Below are 15,040 nucleotides of genomic sequence, written 5' to 3'. Positions count from 1 at the left end.
ACAAGGACGACGATCGACCGATTAGAAAATTCTTCTCGTCGCGCGTCGTTGATTCCCAACGATAAAAGAACGCTACGTGCAAGAACGTTGTTTCGATCGAAGACACCGGTCTAATAATCGGATATCTCCATTTTTCGATGAAAATAGGTTAGTCTCTTAAAGACGACTGGCTACTTATTCGTCGTGTCCATGACGATCTTCCCTAGTGAACAGCCACCTTCCTTGCACCACCAGCGACGTACACCACGATCGAGGTTAATGTACAGTGGAGCGAAAATGTATTCGTACGCTATATTGTAAGGAAAGTCCCCTAATCTACGAGTCTGATTTTAAAGAAAGTTTATGCGCGTGTTAAGCATACTGGGCCGCATATGACATAATTTCTTTTTGGCAGCGAAAAATGTTCTCGAGAGGATAAAATCGAGACCTGAAAATTGAACATTCCTTCGTTTCTTAATTCAACTTTTTTCCCAGTACTTTTTCACAATCGAACGATAGAGCATTAAAAACTAAACACGTTTTTTAAGAAAAAATTTGTTATATCTGGCACGATTACAAAGTTATAAAGAAAATGGCAGTCGTTGATTTTTCAGATACAACTTCGTAATAGCGCGAAAACTTTTCGTATGGAAAATGTTCAGCTCTTAGCGATTTATTATTCCGTTTCAAAAAAGTCCAAAGAAAAGTTGCATTAAAGAAATAAAAAGAACCTTCGAAACTTGATTTCACCTTCTTAAAGAAATTTCCTGTGGACAAACAAATTTTCTCTATTTATACACTATTCATTGAAATCATCCTTACAGGCAAGAAGAATTTTCTTATAATATAGCGTAAGAATACTCTTTGAGTCCACTGTATTTCCAAGTATTGTCCACAATATTCGATTCTAGCACTGTAGAAATTCGCATTTTCTATCGCCTAACGAATACTTAAAGATAATCGAAGCCTTTGGAAATTTTATCAAAGTTTTGTAGCCTCCAGTCATATTATTTAACTTCGAAGATTATTTCTTCGGTAAATTTCTTTCGAAAAAATTCAGCTTCGAAAAGGAAACACAGAACTTTTCGTGTTCGATTCTTAAATCCGATATTGGTATATTCTTTATCGAAAGCATCTATGGCTTTTACAAATACAAAAGAGTTTCAAAACTATAGAAATTCGAGCGTACCACTTTTTACAAAAATTGTACAAATAAGTATTTTAGTCTTTAGATTGATCACAGAATTAAACGAAAATTCTTTTTACTGCACCGGATCTTTCAAATATTACTCTATAAATCGAGTACGAATAAAGTTCGTCGTCGCTTCAGAATGTGGAGGTTTTGATCCATTCTAACGATATATGATAACGCAATCGTAATTTGCAAGGGTACGTAGATTCATTCGTAGAAAGAGTACATTAGAATTCGTATAAAATTCAAAATATCTTTCCCCTTTCGAGAAATTATCTCCTTTCAGAATCATACATTTCATTTACAAGCTGTGAATAAAATATAGGTGTAATTCTTATGAATCAATAGAATTCGTTATATACTCGAAAATCAATTGTCAATGTGCAGTTTTCCGTAGGTACATCTAGACAAGTGGTAGGTCACAAAAATCATTTCTCATAGATGTTGTACGAAATAATACGCAACTGTACAAACTATCAAGTTTTGAATTAAAATTTTGAATATTTCTAAAACTGATCATTTCGTATGTTTATTAAGACTTTTTCGCTACCATGAATCGGTTCTAATAACCCGTGAAAGGGTTACCTATCATTTCTGTATATTTTGCATGTAACAAAGCAGATCCTACTTACGAATTTCCGAAAGATCGATCCACGTGCTACGAAACCACCTATGAAGTAAAGGGATTGAGGATTCCGTACCAATTAGGAGACAAAAGTGACCTTTCTTTTGCATTAAACTTCATTTATTCAAGTAGAAATGAACAAAATCGACAATTTCTTTCGACATCTAAGAGTTCCGTATCTTTTTAGCTGATAAGTCAAAAATATATTACAAATTAAACAATTTTATTCGCCCAAAAAAGTGCAGGAATACGTCTTTACGAACTTCGCGACCGGAAGTTGATCTTTCACGACGAGGAACTAACGTTTTCTACGACAGTGCCTTCCAAATTAAACTTGATTCATCAGCATTCTATAGATTTGCTAATACATATTCTTTATCGTTTAAAAATTTATGAAAGTCCGCTTTAAAAGTTTCTGTAGCAATACTATCCGCTGAAAATTTTTCTCCGCAGATATCCAGTTGTCGAATACCATGACGTGCTTTGAATTTTACTAAACAACCATTACTAGCTTTTAATAAATGTAACAGATTTCCCTTTAATCTATCTTTTCTATTTAATCTATCATTGAATTCTAGAACTTTTTCACGTAACACGAGTCCAAGTATCGGCATGCCTTTGTCTCTTTGTTGACAAAATCATTGTAAGACAACATCAACTATACTTTTATTTTTTGATTCGTTAAGATTTTTTTACTGGTACTAGTATTCGTGAATTCTACATTCTGTATATAATTTTCAATACTGCGTTTCTGTTTTTTAACGTCTGTGATTGCAGATTTCCCAATACTATGTATTACTGCTAGTTTCGTTGTACTTTCACCACTTTCAAGATCTTGAATTATTTTGTATTTCTCTTCGATAGTTAAAACTACACGTTTTCGTTTACTTGCCATTGATACTGTTCTCTGTCTGCTACATCTACATACATTGTATCATGTATGTAGACATTGCTACGAAACGGATGATATTCTATCCTTGTATTAGGGTATTCGGATAATGGGGGTACGAATACGGAAATCACTACTGTATTACAACTAAACACAAAGATTCGTTTTCCTTTCTCTTGCCCTTTTCTACTGCTCAATATTAATATTTGGGCAACAGAAAATAATATTTATAATCTCGTATATGAAATATAATAAAAGAAAAGTACAAGCGTTATGACATTTATTCCTTGCATTATTCCTGTTCAGTGCTTGCAATCGCGCAAGAGCAAATTACAATTAACGAACAAACGACCATTTTCAATTAGTCTAATGAGAACAATTTCACCGCAAATTATTTCGATTCTTGCAAATATATTGTTCGATTTGGTTATCAAGGTATGAATATTTTATAACGCGTAAATGTTTCTTCGTTGAGTTTCTTTCGCCGTAAAATAATAAACATCTTTGTGATTAAGAAACAATTGATGCGCGGTAATATGCTTTCTCGTAACAATTTTCCTTTCAGGCTTCGCTTTCGTTGTCGACGAAATATTGAGGATAAATCTTTGGTAGGGCGTGAGTAATCCTGATCCATCGCTCATAATTTTGCATTGGTTAATGAAATCGAGAAAGATTCGTCGGTTTCAGCGCGTCGTTCGTAGTTAACAAGTGAGCATTGAAATGTGTTCGATGTAAATGAAGGTGCTGTTCGTCAGTTTGTCGGACAGGTATTGGCACGCTCTTCCACGCTATTCTTCCTGGCGAAACTGAGGACCCGCAGAGACGTGAAACGTCGATTACGGAACCACCGGCTAACCTTTGGCCAGGTGGATGCGTAGAAGGCGCCCGGTGGTAAGAAGAGCTGTAAAACCGATCCCTCGCGGCAGATTAAGGTGTCGCAAAAGCGTGTAAGCAAACTACGACGTGCTGCGAATAATAAAACGGCAGGTTAAGGGTTCTCTGCTTGAACTTTGTCTCGGACTCTTTTGCAGGTATAACTGTGCACTGACTCGTTCGATACTTTGCCACCCTAAGTCGAGAGACCTTGGCCCGTTTAGTTTCTCAGTTTTCACAACAATGCAGAAACACGAGGCGCCATTTTTCGTTCGAATTTTGAAATATCTTTCGACATGAAATTTTATAGCACGTTGATTCTTAAAAGGTGGTAACCACGGCGCAGGGTCGAGAACATTATCGAAGATAACTATTTGTAAATATACCTATTCTCGAAGTTTCGACGCAAAGTTCAAAGAAGTAATAAAAGTTATGGAATATTCTCGAGAACGTGTTAGGTGGTTAAAGTTCACGATGGTGTATTTCATTCCATCTACTAAGTTTATTGTTCTTCTTTTAATCGATGAGATGAAAGGATTTTTCATCTTTGTCGCTCGTTTACGTGTCGCATATCTTTATTGAGAAACAACGTTTATCTCATTTACTCCTGTGACTAATCGGAGATATTAACGAGCATTGTTACCGCTAAAATAAGAATGATTTTTTAACAAGATAGCGTTCTTGTTTCTGTAGAATTCAGGGATTCTTGGTCCGATGAATTCAGAAAGGTATATTTTATCGTATCTTGCTCGGAAACCGTTTCCTCTGTTCGAAAATCGTTCAAAGGACGAAAATGCGAGAACGTTGAACGCGAGAATTGCAAGGCGAAACAAGTAGTTGTTCGTTTCACGCCACGAACGTCGCTATCGATTTTTAGCGAAACAAATCTAATTATCGTCAGTATGAATCGATAGCGATACGTGCTCCTTGTTTTTAGAATGTGTAACGTATTATACCTACTAACCATGGACTGCAAAATCAATCAACGTTACTTTATAGGATGCAAACTCGGTTTCGACATCGATTTCGTTGGTTCATAAACATTCAGCAATTGAGCTACTCGATGGTGACTCCATTTCCTGTTACGAGTCACTATCCTATGCAAGAATGGCTCGATTGAATGGCTTCAAAGCAACGAACTGCACGCTTCACATCGTCAATTCTTCCGATTCTTTATCAATTTACGAGAAAAGCACTTTTCCCATTTTGACGCTACCTATTTGATATTTCTTCGAGTACGAAATATTTTGCAAGCAGTTTGATAATTTGTTGCGAACCTGATTCGATTATAGTTTTGTTTAATGAATTACCAGAGTATTATTACTCTGGTCATGACCGTGATAATTAATTATAATATGTTAATATATTACATAATAATTAATCGTTGAAATAGAAATATTGGGGGAATTAAATGTTTAGAAGTTGACCGAATGAAAATCCAATTCAATTGTTAATAGAAATGATTTCTTACGCTAAAATACGTGGCGGAATACTTTCACGTACTGTATGTATTAAAAATTGATCAGAATAATATGTTTTGAAGCGATACATTATATTAGCTTTAAACTATAAGCCAAATCGGCAAATGATTCTTTGAAAGACGTTCTTTCCCTCACTCGACTAACGCTATTAAATATTAAACTTTTAGAAAATCACGCAACTATGCCGAGACAGTGTTATTTTGCAAAGTCGAAATTCTCTATTTATGATTATTTTGAAGTTTGGAAATTGTTGTTTCTATATATAACAAGTTTTAATTACTGTTTGTGTAACTAATATTCGATATTGGATTCGATTGATTTTTAATGTCACGCTGTTCTCATTCTTTTGCGAAATTTGCCAAAATACGAAGGGATTTCGAGATAGATGTAAATAATATTTCGAATAAATAATATTTATAGACGTAAAGTGCATTAAAGGAACAAGTAACTGTGGTTAATAATTCAAAAATATATGTATAGTAACCATGATCTATGAAACAGAAGTACGTACAATAATTCTCAAGTGAAAAAATTGGAATTGCCAGTATGTTCGAAAGCGGCACAGATAACGATTTTTATCTCAAGCTTAGGACAAACGTCGAGTGTACCATCCGATGAGGAAAGCGAATGGGTTGCACCGAGAGCGAGCGAGATGGAGCAACAGTGAACGAATTTTGCATTGCGTGTACTCGATGGCCAAAACTTCAAAACCACTAATGCGAAATAAAATTTGGTCAGTCCACACAGACTATTTTTCAGTAAATTTTATTCGAATCGTAACCGATAAACCTTCAAACACGTGTAATTAAATATAGTCGGAAAAAAAGTTGCGTTTAGACTTATTTTCATTGTAAAACCTAAATCCATTGATAATACTGCCACGAAGATATGATGAAAAGTATAACATTTTTTTTTTTCAACGGAAAATAAAATTCACATTCCTATGGCTTTTATCAATAATTTTATTTTACTTATCCACGGAAAAATTGTTTCAGTTTTGCGGTAAACACTGTATTTCAAAGAGATACAGCAATTTCAGACAAAATGAACACGTTGTTCCATATCCTGCATCTAGTCGAAATTATTTAGTAAAAGTAAATTCGAAGAGTGTGTTCATATTTTGTTTCTAGAGAGATACTCGTTTGGAAACAGTGTCAAAAGTGTGTAAGTGTACTAAATATTTATTTTGCAGTCATGTTTTGGTAGATTTACAAAATTTTGTCATCAAGGTTTGGCGTTGTATATATTGCTCCATTGTTATCAATCGCAGATTAGACATAGACTTTCGAAGAACATTGAAAATAACGCAGACCATAATAAATTGATAAAAGAATATGTTGATCCACAAAAATGATGCAAAAAGTTTCTTCGAATTAACGGAAAGAGAAATTAGTAACAATGTAGTGGTAACAATTGTACAAATAGACGGTATTTAATGGTAAGATTAAAATGTGTCAACAATAGAATTTAGATAATAATAAATAAAAATACTTTGACTCGCTTATTATTGGCATAATTCTCTTATTGACGCGTTTCATCGAAACATTATTATTTATATCGTCGAGATTCGTGGCGCACAGATCGATCTATTTCCAACTTTGGACCAACGTTCGATATTTCGAAAACCGTAAATGTTCGATTTGAAATTTTACAGGAATTAGTTTCGCCATACCGTCGATCGGTGGTTTCCCTGCGAGAAACGCGGTGACTAACGTGTCAAACCGTGCGATGACTTGAGTCGGTATGGCTCATACATCGGATGAGTAACAGGGAGGGTATACGCGTTCTCTGTACGTTGCGAGAATGTCGCGATGTCGAATGTATCGGCGAAAACGAGAAGAAGAGCGAACAGGAATCGGGTAGAGAACAGAGAGGGCAGACCACGAAAGGTTAAAACGAAAAACGAGTATGGGATGAAGACCTTTAGAAAAGGCTTGCCAAACCGCAAAACCTACCGTGAATCGACGTTGTCCAGTTTGCCGTTCTGGCTACCGCGCCTTTTCTCTTCATCGTCCCACTTGTTGCCGACCGCAGCCGGGCACGAGGCTCATGCTGATGCCTTGTTAACATCCGCGAAACGACCATCAAGAATCCCAAAGAGCTTGCCGCATTAGAACCGGCCTGGAGAAGGAAGCTGTTTCGGGTGACTGCCTTCCATGTAGATTTGTCAGAAGCAATAATATGGCCTGCCTTCGTATACCTACTACGTCTAAACGATGTTAAGAGGATTCCTATGAGATTATGAGCTGGCAATTTCGAGACTCGAATAATGGCGACAGATAAAGGAGAGGTTGTAAACAATTCGGTGTTTCTTGTTATTTCGGAACTGCGACCGAGACGCTGGAAATGATGCTATAAAGGACACTACGAGGGATTCAGTTTGCGCGGACTATTGAAACTTTACGCTCGCGCGGATAATACGATAGTACAAACCACGCGACGGAGCTATCGATTCGTTAAAAATTGTTAACGCGATGTATTACGAAAGGTTAAAAATCAGGTAAAAGTAGTTGAGAAAACTTGAGAAAATTTTGAAGATAAAGAAATACTCTTTACGTTCCCTATATTCTCGATAAAAGAGAATTTTTACGCGTTAAATTTTAAAATAGGCAGAAAATAATACCTATGTTTTTCACACTAACTTGAACTATTGATTAAAGATTTTCCGCATTTAAACTATGAAATTTAAAACCTACGTCGAGTATTGTATACTTTTCTCTCCGTAATTACGTTATTTTTCTCCCACTTACCTCTCAAACACAAAGTCGTATCGATCGTAGTAGTTTGAGAATTAACGCAATTTGAGAATGAAAGAATTTTAATTTTCCATCACAAAGTTGTTGTCTGCAAAACGACTTTCTGCCTTTAGTTTAACCAATTTCGAAGAAAAAATTCATATCGATGCACTAGCTAGGAGAACACAGTTACATTCGTTCGTTTGGTAAGCGTGTATGGCAGCGAGCGAGTGACGGGAGATGCAACGGCATTGAACTCTCTTCTTTGTTCGTAGTTTTTCACGATAGCCGCGTTCGCGCGGCTGCATTTCGGTCGGAGAGTTTATTAAATCATTCCTGGGACAAATGCTGTGCGCCGTAGACAGATATTCGGGTTCCTCTGTTTGTGGTATTTCGCTAGGGGTACCGCGGCCGGCAGGCGCAAAATATGCAGAGCCGAGGTGAGGAGAGATCTCGTCGGCGGGATGAAACGAGATCACCCGCACGTGGGAAAGTGCGAGGATTGACCGTGGGGGGTCTTGGTCCTGTTCTATCCTGTCCCGTCTTGTAACCTCTCTCGTTCTTTCTCCCCTCCATTTCGCCCACTCTTTGCTTCCAGAACAGAGCTGTCCCCGCAATGCGGAATCGTATTTCTTTCGGCAGAGCTGTCCGAGGTAAAAGCCGCTCGGTAGGTAGCTCTAGAGTCCCTTCATAACGGCGTCCGGATGAACACTACGGGATCACGCGGCCCGCCATTTTGTCGCGCATGAACGAACACGATTGCCAAGAAAAACCTCGCTAAACACTTTCGACGGAATTTCGTCCGTGCAATTACTGACCGAAATATTCAATACGTATCGTCGAAGAAACAACCGCTTAATGCGTTCAACGACACACGACGTTGCCAAATTTATATTTCAATCGTTTCGCGTATTTCTCAATCGAACGTGGAAAATTGAGCACTTTCAAGGAACGAGGAAAAGGAAAAGAAATCGCTCATTGTGTATCTACGTCTTTGAACAAAAGAATTCAACTTTTTAAAAATACCAAACGGCATTGGACTAATTTAGTCCGATCGAAGGAATCGTTTTCTCTTACACGATATACAAAAGTGGTATTTTAGATCGATGCACTTGCACTCGGTGAATGGTAAAACGATTAAATTTAAAAAAAAAAAAGACGATAAAATGCAAATATGAACAAATTGAGCAATATCAAATATATCTTCCGTTAAAATTTTCAAGGGATTCCTACAGGTGGAACTTATAAGTACGAGCTATTCGAGGTACCGACTACCTGACTCTTGATAGGAGAAAAATAATATTTCAATTACTTGGTATTTAAAAAGGATTCGTTTATCGAAACGTGAAAATAAAATTCGCAAAGGATTTATTTTTCTTTTTATTTACGTTGGTCTCCGATAAACTGATCCAAATACGTGTAGCGGGTTATGGTCCAAACTTGATAATTTCGCCAAATAACCGAACATTCGTAGTCGTACAAGTGAACTTTTTAAGGAGACAATAAAATGATTTATTACTTATAACAGAATGATTGCGAATCTTGCGATTCATCGTTTATATATTAGAGCGCCAAATATTGCAATATTATCACCAACTTCCGAATTAAGTAATTTCTACTTATCGTGTAGGTAGTCTCTGTTGCCAATTAAAGATAAAAGTTTTCCGTAAATCTTAAATTAGAACGTCCGTTAAGCCAGTCTTGGCTTAACGTAGGCGATGATCCAATTAAGACAATTCTCCCCTACACGTACGGCACTACCATTTCGTTACAGTGACGTCCTTTATCATCCAATTAGAAGAACTCCTATGCTCTCGACAAATCTCACACATTGTTAAGTTATTTACACCACCTTTTCATTTTTATAATATAACTTTTACTTAATTTAATTATACCTATTTCACTACCGTGTAAAGATACTACAAATTCAGCTGATTCGAACACGATGCAAAATTTCGTGGGGTTTCCTAGGACTAAGGTATTCAAATACGAGCAAATGCTATTTACAATAGAAATCCAATGGGTGTTCGTAAAAGAGTAATCGCTCCGGGAATCTTTTCCAAACTGATCAAAATAAAGATATTGGGGCAAAAATATAAATTGTGAAAAACTCGGAACGGTGTTCAGGATTAAATTTTTACGAAATAGACTTGGCAATTAGACCGTTAAACTATATGTCGTGCAGAATCGAAGAGTAAACGCTTAAATGTTTGGCATCGTTTGAACATTTGAAACACAACGAAGTAAAACCAAAGAAACTAGTTCACCTACAATTTTTAATACAAGGCCGTAATTTTTTAACAGAGTTAATTTCACGGATGTCGATGATTAACCAATATACAGTCGGATGGTTTATAGTTACCGTTCGTTTCGTCAAATATTGCTCGATATTTGCGCGTTCGAGTTTCTTCGGTGAAAAGAATCGTGCATAATTGTAACGTAGACGCGTCCCCGTTGTTGATTTATCGCAGATCAGATTTATTCGCATACTCGTTCGTATGTATCGGAGATGATCGGCTTAAGTTTAAAATACATCGGAGCATTGATCATTTTTCTCAAAGCCTAGACGTTTCTGGCTACTTTTGTTCTCTTGGTTGCTTAAAGAACGTGGCTGTTATAACGCTAGTAGACTGCCCTCTATTAATGCACGCATATTTGTATCCAGGCATCTCCGATTACCATAAGCGGAGTCTGCTTTCGAATCGCGGTCCTGGACCACCGGCGGTACACGCAGAAGGATTGCTTTAATTTTTCCGACACTCGTGTCAAATATATCACGAGCCCGGCGATAATATATTAGCGACCCAAAATGTCCCTACCAGCTTGTACTTCGATCTTTCTGCTGTGTTTTCGGAATTAGGATTTAGTTATCGCGCGAGGATTAGTGCGGTTGTATATTAGACTTGTTAAAGGGAACGCTACGTTTTCCTTTTCTTCGTATTATTCTTCTTCGTGGAAAGAAAATAAGAACTTCTTAAAGCCGAAGTCACGGAATATGCTCCGTAAAGTATTAACACGTTAAACGCCACGGTGGTCCCTGGGAATCGGCGTTCCAATGTTACAACGATTCTCTAAAGCACTTACAAGACACGAACTCTACTAGTTGCAAACTTTTATATAACATTACACTCGTTGGTAATACTATAAAGTAACAGGTACATCGACAAATTATCGAATATTTCGATTTTTTACACTACAGTTCGAACAAATATCGAGGACATCCTCAAGTGTAGAAGACCACGCCTACCAACGTGGTATTTAACGCGTTCACACTAGAACTATCGATCGATTTTAGTATATCGAGGCGTTCCTCTTATGTATCCGAGGGAAATCTATGATCGAGGAAAAAAAGGAACTTATGTAATTGATTATACGCGTAGAATAGAAGAAGTCGTGTCTTTTAAAAATATGCTATGGAATTTAACGGAAATTTCTTTGTAAAACCAGTTGAGACCAATCATTTTGACTGGTTGGGAAATCTAGGGTTAATATAAACTGGATCGTTTCATTTCTCAAAAAGATCTTGAATCGTTCGCAGGAGAATTTTTACATCTTCGTATTATCTTCTAAAAATAATCCAATAATTCTAAGCTAGATAAAACAGTTTGATCTATATTTCGTACAATGGACGACACTGTATATGTATGTATGTAGATCGAACGCGTCATCGATTGCAGCGGTTGGGTGGCAAGAGAATCTCGTTTCTCGTTAGTCCTGTGAAAGGGTCGAATACTATCGTGTTGGTTGAAGAGACGTTCAAAGATTCGAGGGTAACGATATCGAACGTGAGTCGCCAACAGCGTGTTGATGACCTGCACGAAGACTCGGTGTACGTTTTATAGATATTCGCCGACTAGACCAAAGCTAAATTGTTAGTAACAATAATAGACCGCGCAAGGAAGAACTTTGTGATTTCAAAATGCGTAATACGCCACGTTTTTAACATTACTCTTAACGAACACTCCGATAAATTTCATTTTAACGTATTCATTGTTATTCGAGCTTTTTCTACCGTAACGTACTTTTACGCATTAAAAATTTTGAATTATTTCAAATACATTTTCTTTGACCAATTTATTATACTGTTCAACCCATCCATCTAGTTTCTCGAAAGTTTAATTTCACGCTTTCTTTCTACGGTTATACATTTTACAATTATGGTACTATTTGCTATAGAAAAATTATTAGAAATATTTATTTGATATTTCCAGCGTTTTCGCGAGCATGAATCTTTATTACAAGGAACAATTGAAAATGGAGTAATATTCTTTAAAACTGTGTTTTAATAGTTTTAATCTGTAAACAATTATCAAATACGCTTTCCTACTATTTACGAGTAGACGTTATTTATTTTTCATCGTAAATTTTCCATAAAATGTATAATTATAGGCCCGATGTATATTTGCTTCGAGAACGAGAAACATTTTATGTTTTCATTGAATCCATCGTGACGAGAAGAAATGAGTCACCGATAACTGGCGCTTGAAAAATACGACACGTCCTTAAATCGTTTGCTACAAATGAACCTTAATAGTTCTATAATGCCTATAATTGTTATTGGGAATACCGTACAATAAGTACAAATAATAAGTACACCATTGAAACGTAGAGTGTTTTAATTTCTGTGTAATAATTTGAACAAATGTTACGAATAACTCTCCGTGACGTTCGATGCGAAAAAGATGAGAAACTCGCGTTGAGGGTAAATTTCGTTAGGTACCCCGGTACGGGTGGACATTACCAAACAAAAAAAATCCAATTATATCTGAAAATAGTGTTCCATCGCATTTTACGTCACGCGTATACGAGAAACTCAGAATTCGGACACCTTGAATGAACATTATCTTAGTCTCGTTCTACTTTCCAATTTTCCCTTTCTCGTGTCGTCGTCGTCGTCGTCGTCGTCGTTCGATGAACGTGAGCCCTGTTCATTCACGAACGCGTCACAATGCCCCTAACTAGCAGATTCTTATGGTCCCAGTGGAAGGTATACGATTATCGTAGAAAATCCCAGCCGACAAACACGATCGGCCGCGTCTCATTTTACAGGGGTAGTTTCCTACGTTTACGCGTACCGACACGCAAATGTGGACACATATAGAGATGCACCGGTGAAAAGAAGACAGCACGTTGACAAGAAAAAGAGAGGAGCACAATCAAGCACGACAAGCTGGCGCCACTTTAGGCCCGTCCAAGTCCTTTCTCCACCATCTCCCTCCTCGTTCCTCCTCTTTTCCCCGTCACGTCCTGTCCTTCTCACTCGTCTCTTACCCCAGGCCCTTCCATCTCGTAGCGAGCGAGCCGACAATCCCTTTCGGATTTGGCAACATTCCTTCACACGTTAAATGCGCAACAATAGGCTTGTTTAAGCTATGATTTAGGGGCCGGTTCGACGCTTCGTCCATCCAGCATGGTCATCCCACTCTTGTGCCACTCTACCGGGCTATCATCTATCTTCGAATCACTGGGAAACTGAAGCACCTTTCTTTGTGCCGTGTTTTTCTTTCCGCTGCACGCTCCTTCTATCGCGGCTCGCTTTATCGTACGATCTCCGCGGCAGTTTTTCTCCGATCGCGAATACTTTAACGCGACCATTTCTACCGTGACTGGAGGAACTTCCGAAGGATTTTCAAATTGTTCTATCGATATATCGTATTACAATAGAGTGATCGAAACCACTGCACACCCTTCGTTTCGTAATACAGATTAATTTATTTCATTTCCGTTAATCGGTTCTCAAATTATTCACGCGATACGAATATAACAGCAATTACAAAACGTAAAACTGTGCAGCAAATACACAGTTGTGATAATCGTACACTCCCACGATACGAAATTTTTATTCTTCCTCTTAAGACGAGCCGAATTAAAATATTTTTATTTCATACCCTCGTCCTTATATTTTTACATCGGTCTTTTCAATGTAGACTATCGTACACATCGTACGTTTCTACTTTACGTTATTAATTTAGTGCCCTAAAATCTCCGAATAATTCAAGCGAATAACAATTCGATTAGCTCGAGTTGAAGTACAGTAGAAGTACTGTAACTTAATTATTGTTTAACGAGTTTGTATCAATTTGGACATGTGAACCGAGTAGCTTGCAATACGTTACAATTATAATATATAAAAATAACAATTGTCGCAAATGTTACTATTACGAACAAAATTTGAGAATAGAAAAGCAACACCACGGTAAACGCCAAATAAACTTATAATTATTCTATCGAAAGTACTGTCATGTTTTTTGCTCGAAGCGTTCATTGCGCTTTGTTAATTGAGCCTAATTTGCGGTGCGGTGGATTTGTATTTCGTAATCGGAGACTGTTTCTTTATATTTCACGTCTCAAGATGCGTTGGACAAGTGTAATGGCGTGAAAATACTCGCGCTACTTGAGTAGTAGCATCGAGTGGCGTCACGCTCCGCCCTCTCGGTTTCACGCTCTTCATACTCCGCCGATCTGCGAACATAATCTGCGAGCAAATCGGAATTTCACGGCCGGGCTGCTGTAGACGCTTCTAACTCGAGAGATCTTCGAAGGGGCTTCGTCATCTTCGAACCTTCCGGCTGTTAGAAATGTAGCTCGTATAAAGTGCTTTAAGATCTTGCTACCGCCAATCGTTCACGAGATACGATTGACTAGAAATATTATTCCGTCTGTCTGGTCTATCAACATTTTTCATCGATATCGATGCAATTTAAAAGAGTGCAAAAGAGACGTATTCTGCATTTCGTTGCACATCGTATACTCGATTCCAAACATATATTTTAAATTCGACGCATCGATTGAAATCGGTATAATGTACAGAGTGTCCCTGAACGAAAGAATACTAAATTGGAATTCGATAAAAATGTTCTAGCGAACGTATATAGTATTCTAAACTGTATTCTTAAAAATTTATATTTTTTGTAGAACGGTAAGAAAATTACGATAAATGATTTATCGTGAAACTTGCTCAACATAGTTTTCACCTACTTGTGATAATTTTTCATCTTTTATTGTTATTAAATTAATCTCTTTCCGCTGTTCTTTCGTACGATTACACGCTTCCAATATCCTTGTGATTAATTCTGTCCAATGTAATTGTCGAGTGATAACAGATTCGACTACATCGTACGACAAATACAAATAATACGATATTCGAGAAGCATCGCGCGCAAAGTAATTTATTTAATCGCAGCCTTTTGATAACATTCATACGTATCTCTTTTACTCGGACTTTTATTTTTAATCGAATCTCAAGCTATACATTCCAGCTATTTG

Source organism: Ptiloglossa arizonensis, chromosome 1 (genome assembly GCF_051014685.1).
Source record: "Ptiloglossa arizonensis isolate GNS036 chromosome 1, iyPtiAriz1_principal, whole genome shotgun sequence".
Classification (NCBI taxonomy): domain Eukaryota; kingdom Metazoa; phylum Arthropoda; class Insecta; order Hymenoptera; family Colletidae; genus Ptiloglossa; species Ptiloglossa arizonensis.
Note: the sequence above shows the minus strand (reverse complement) of the source record.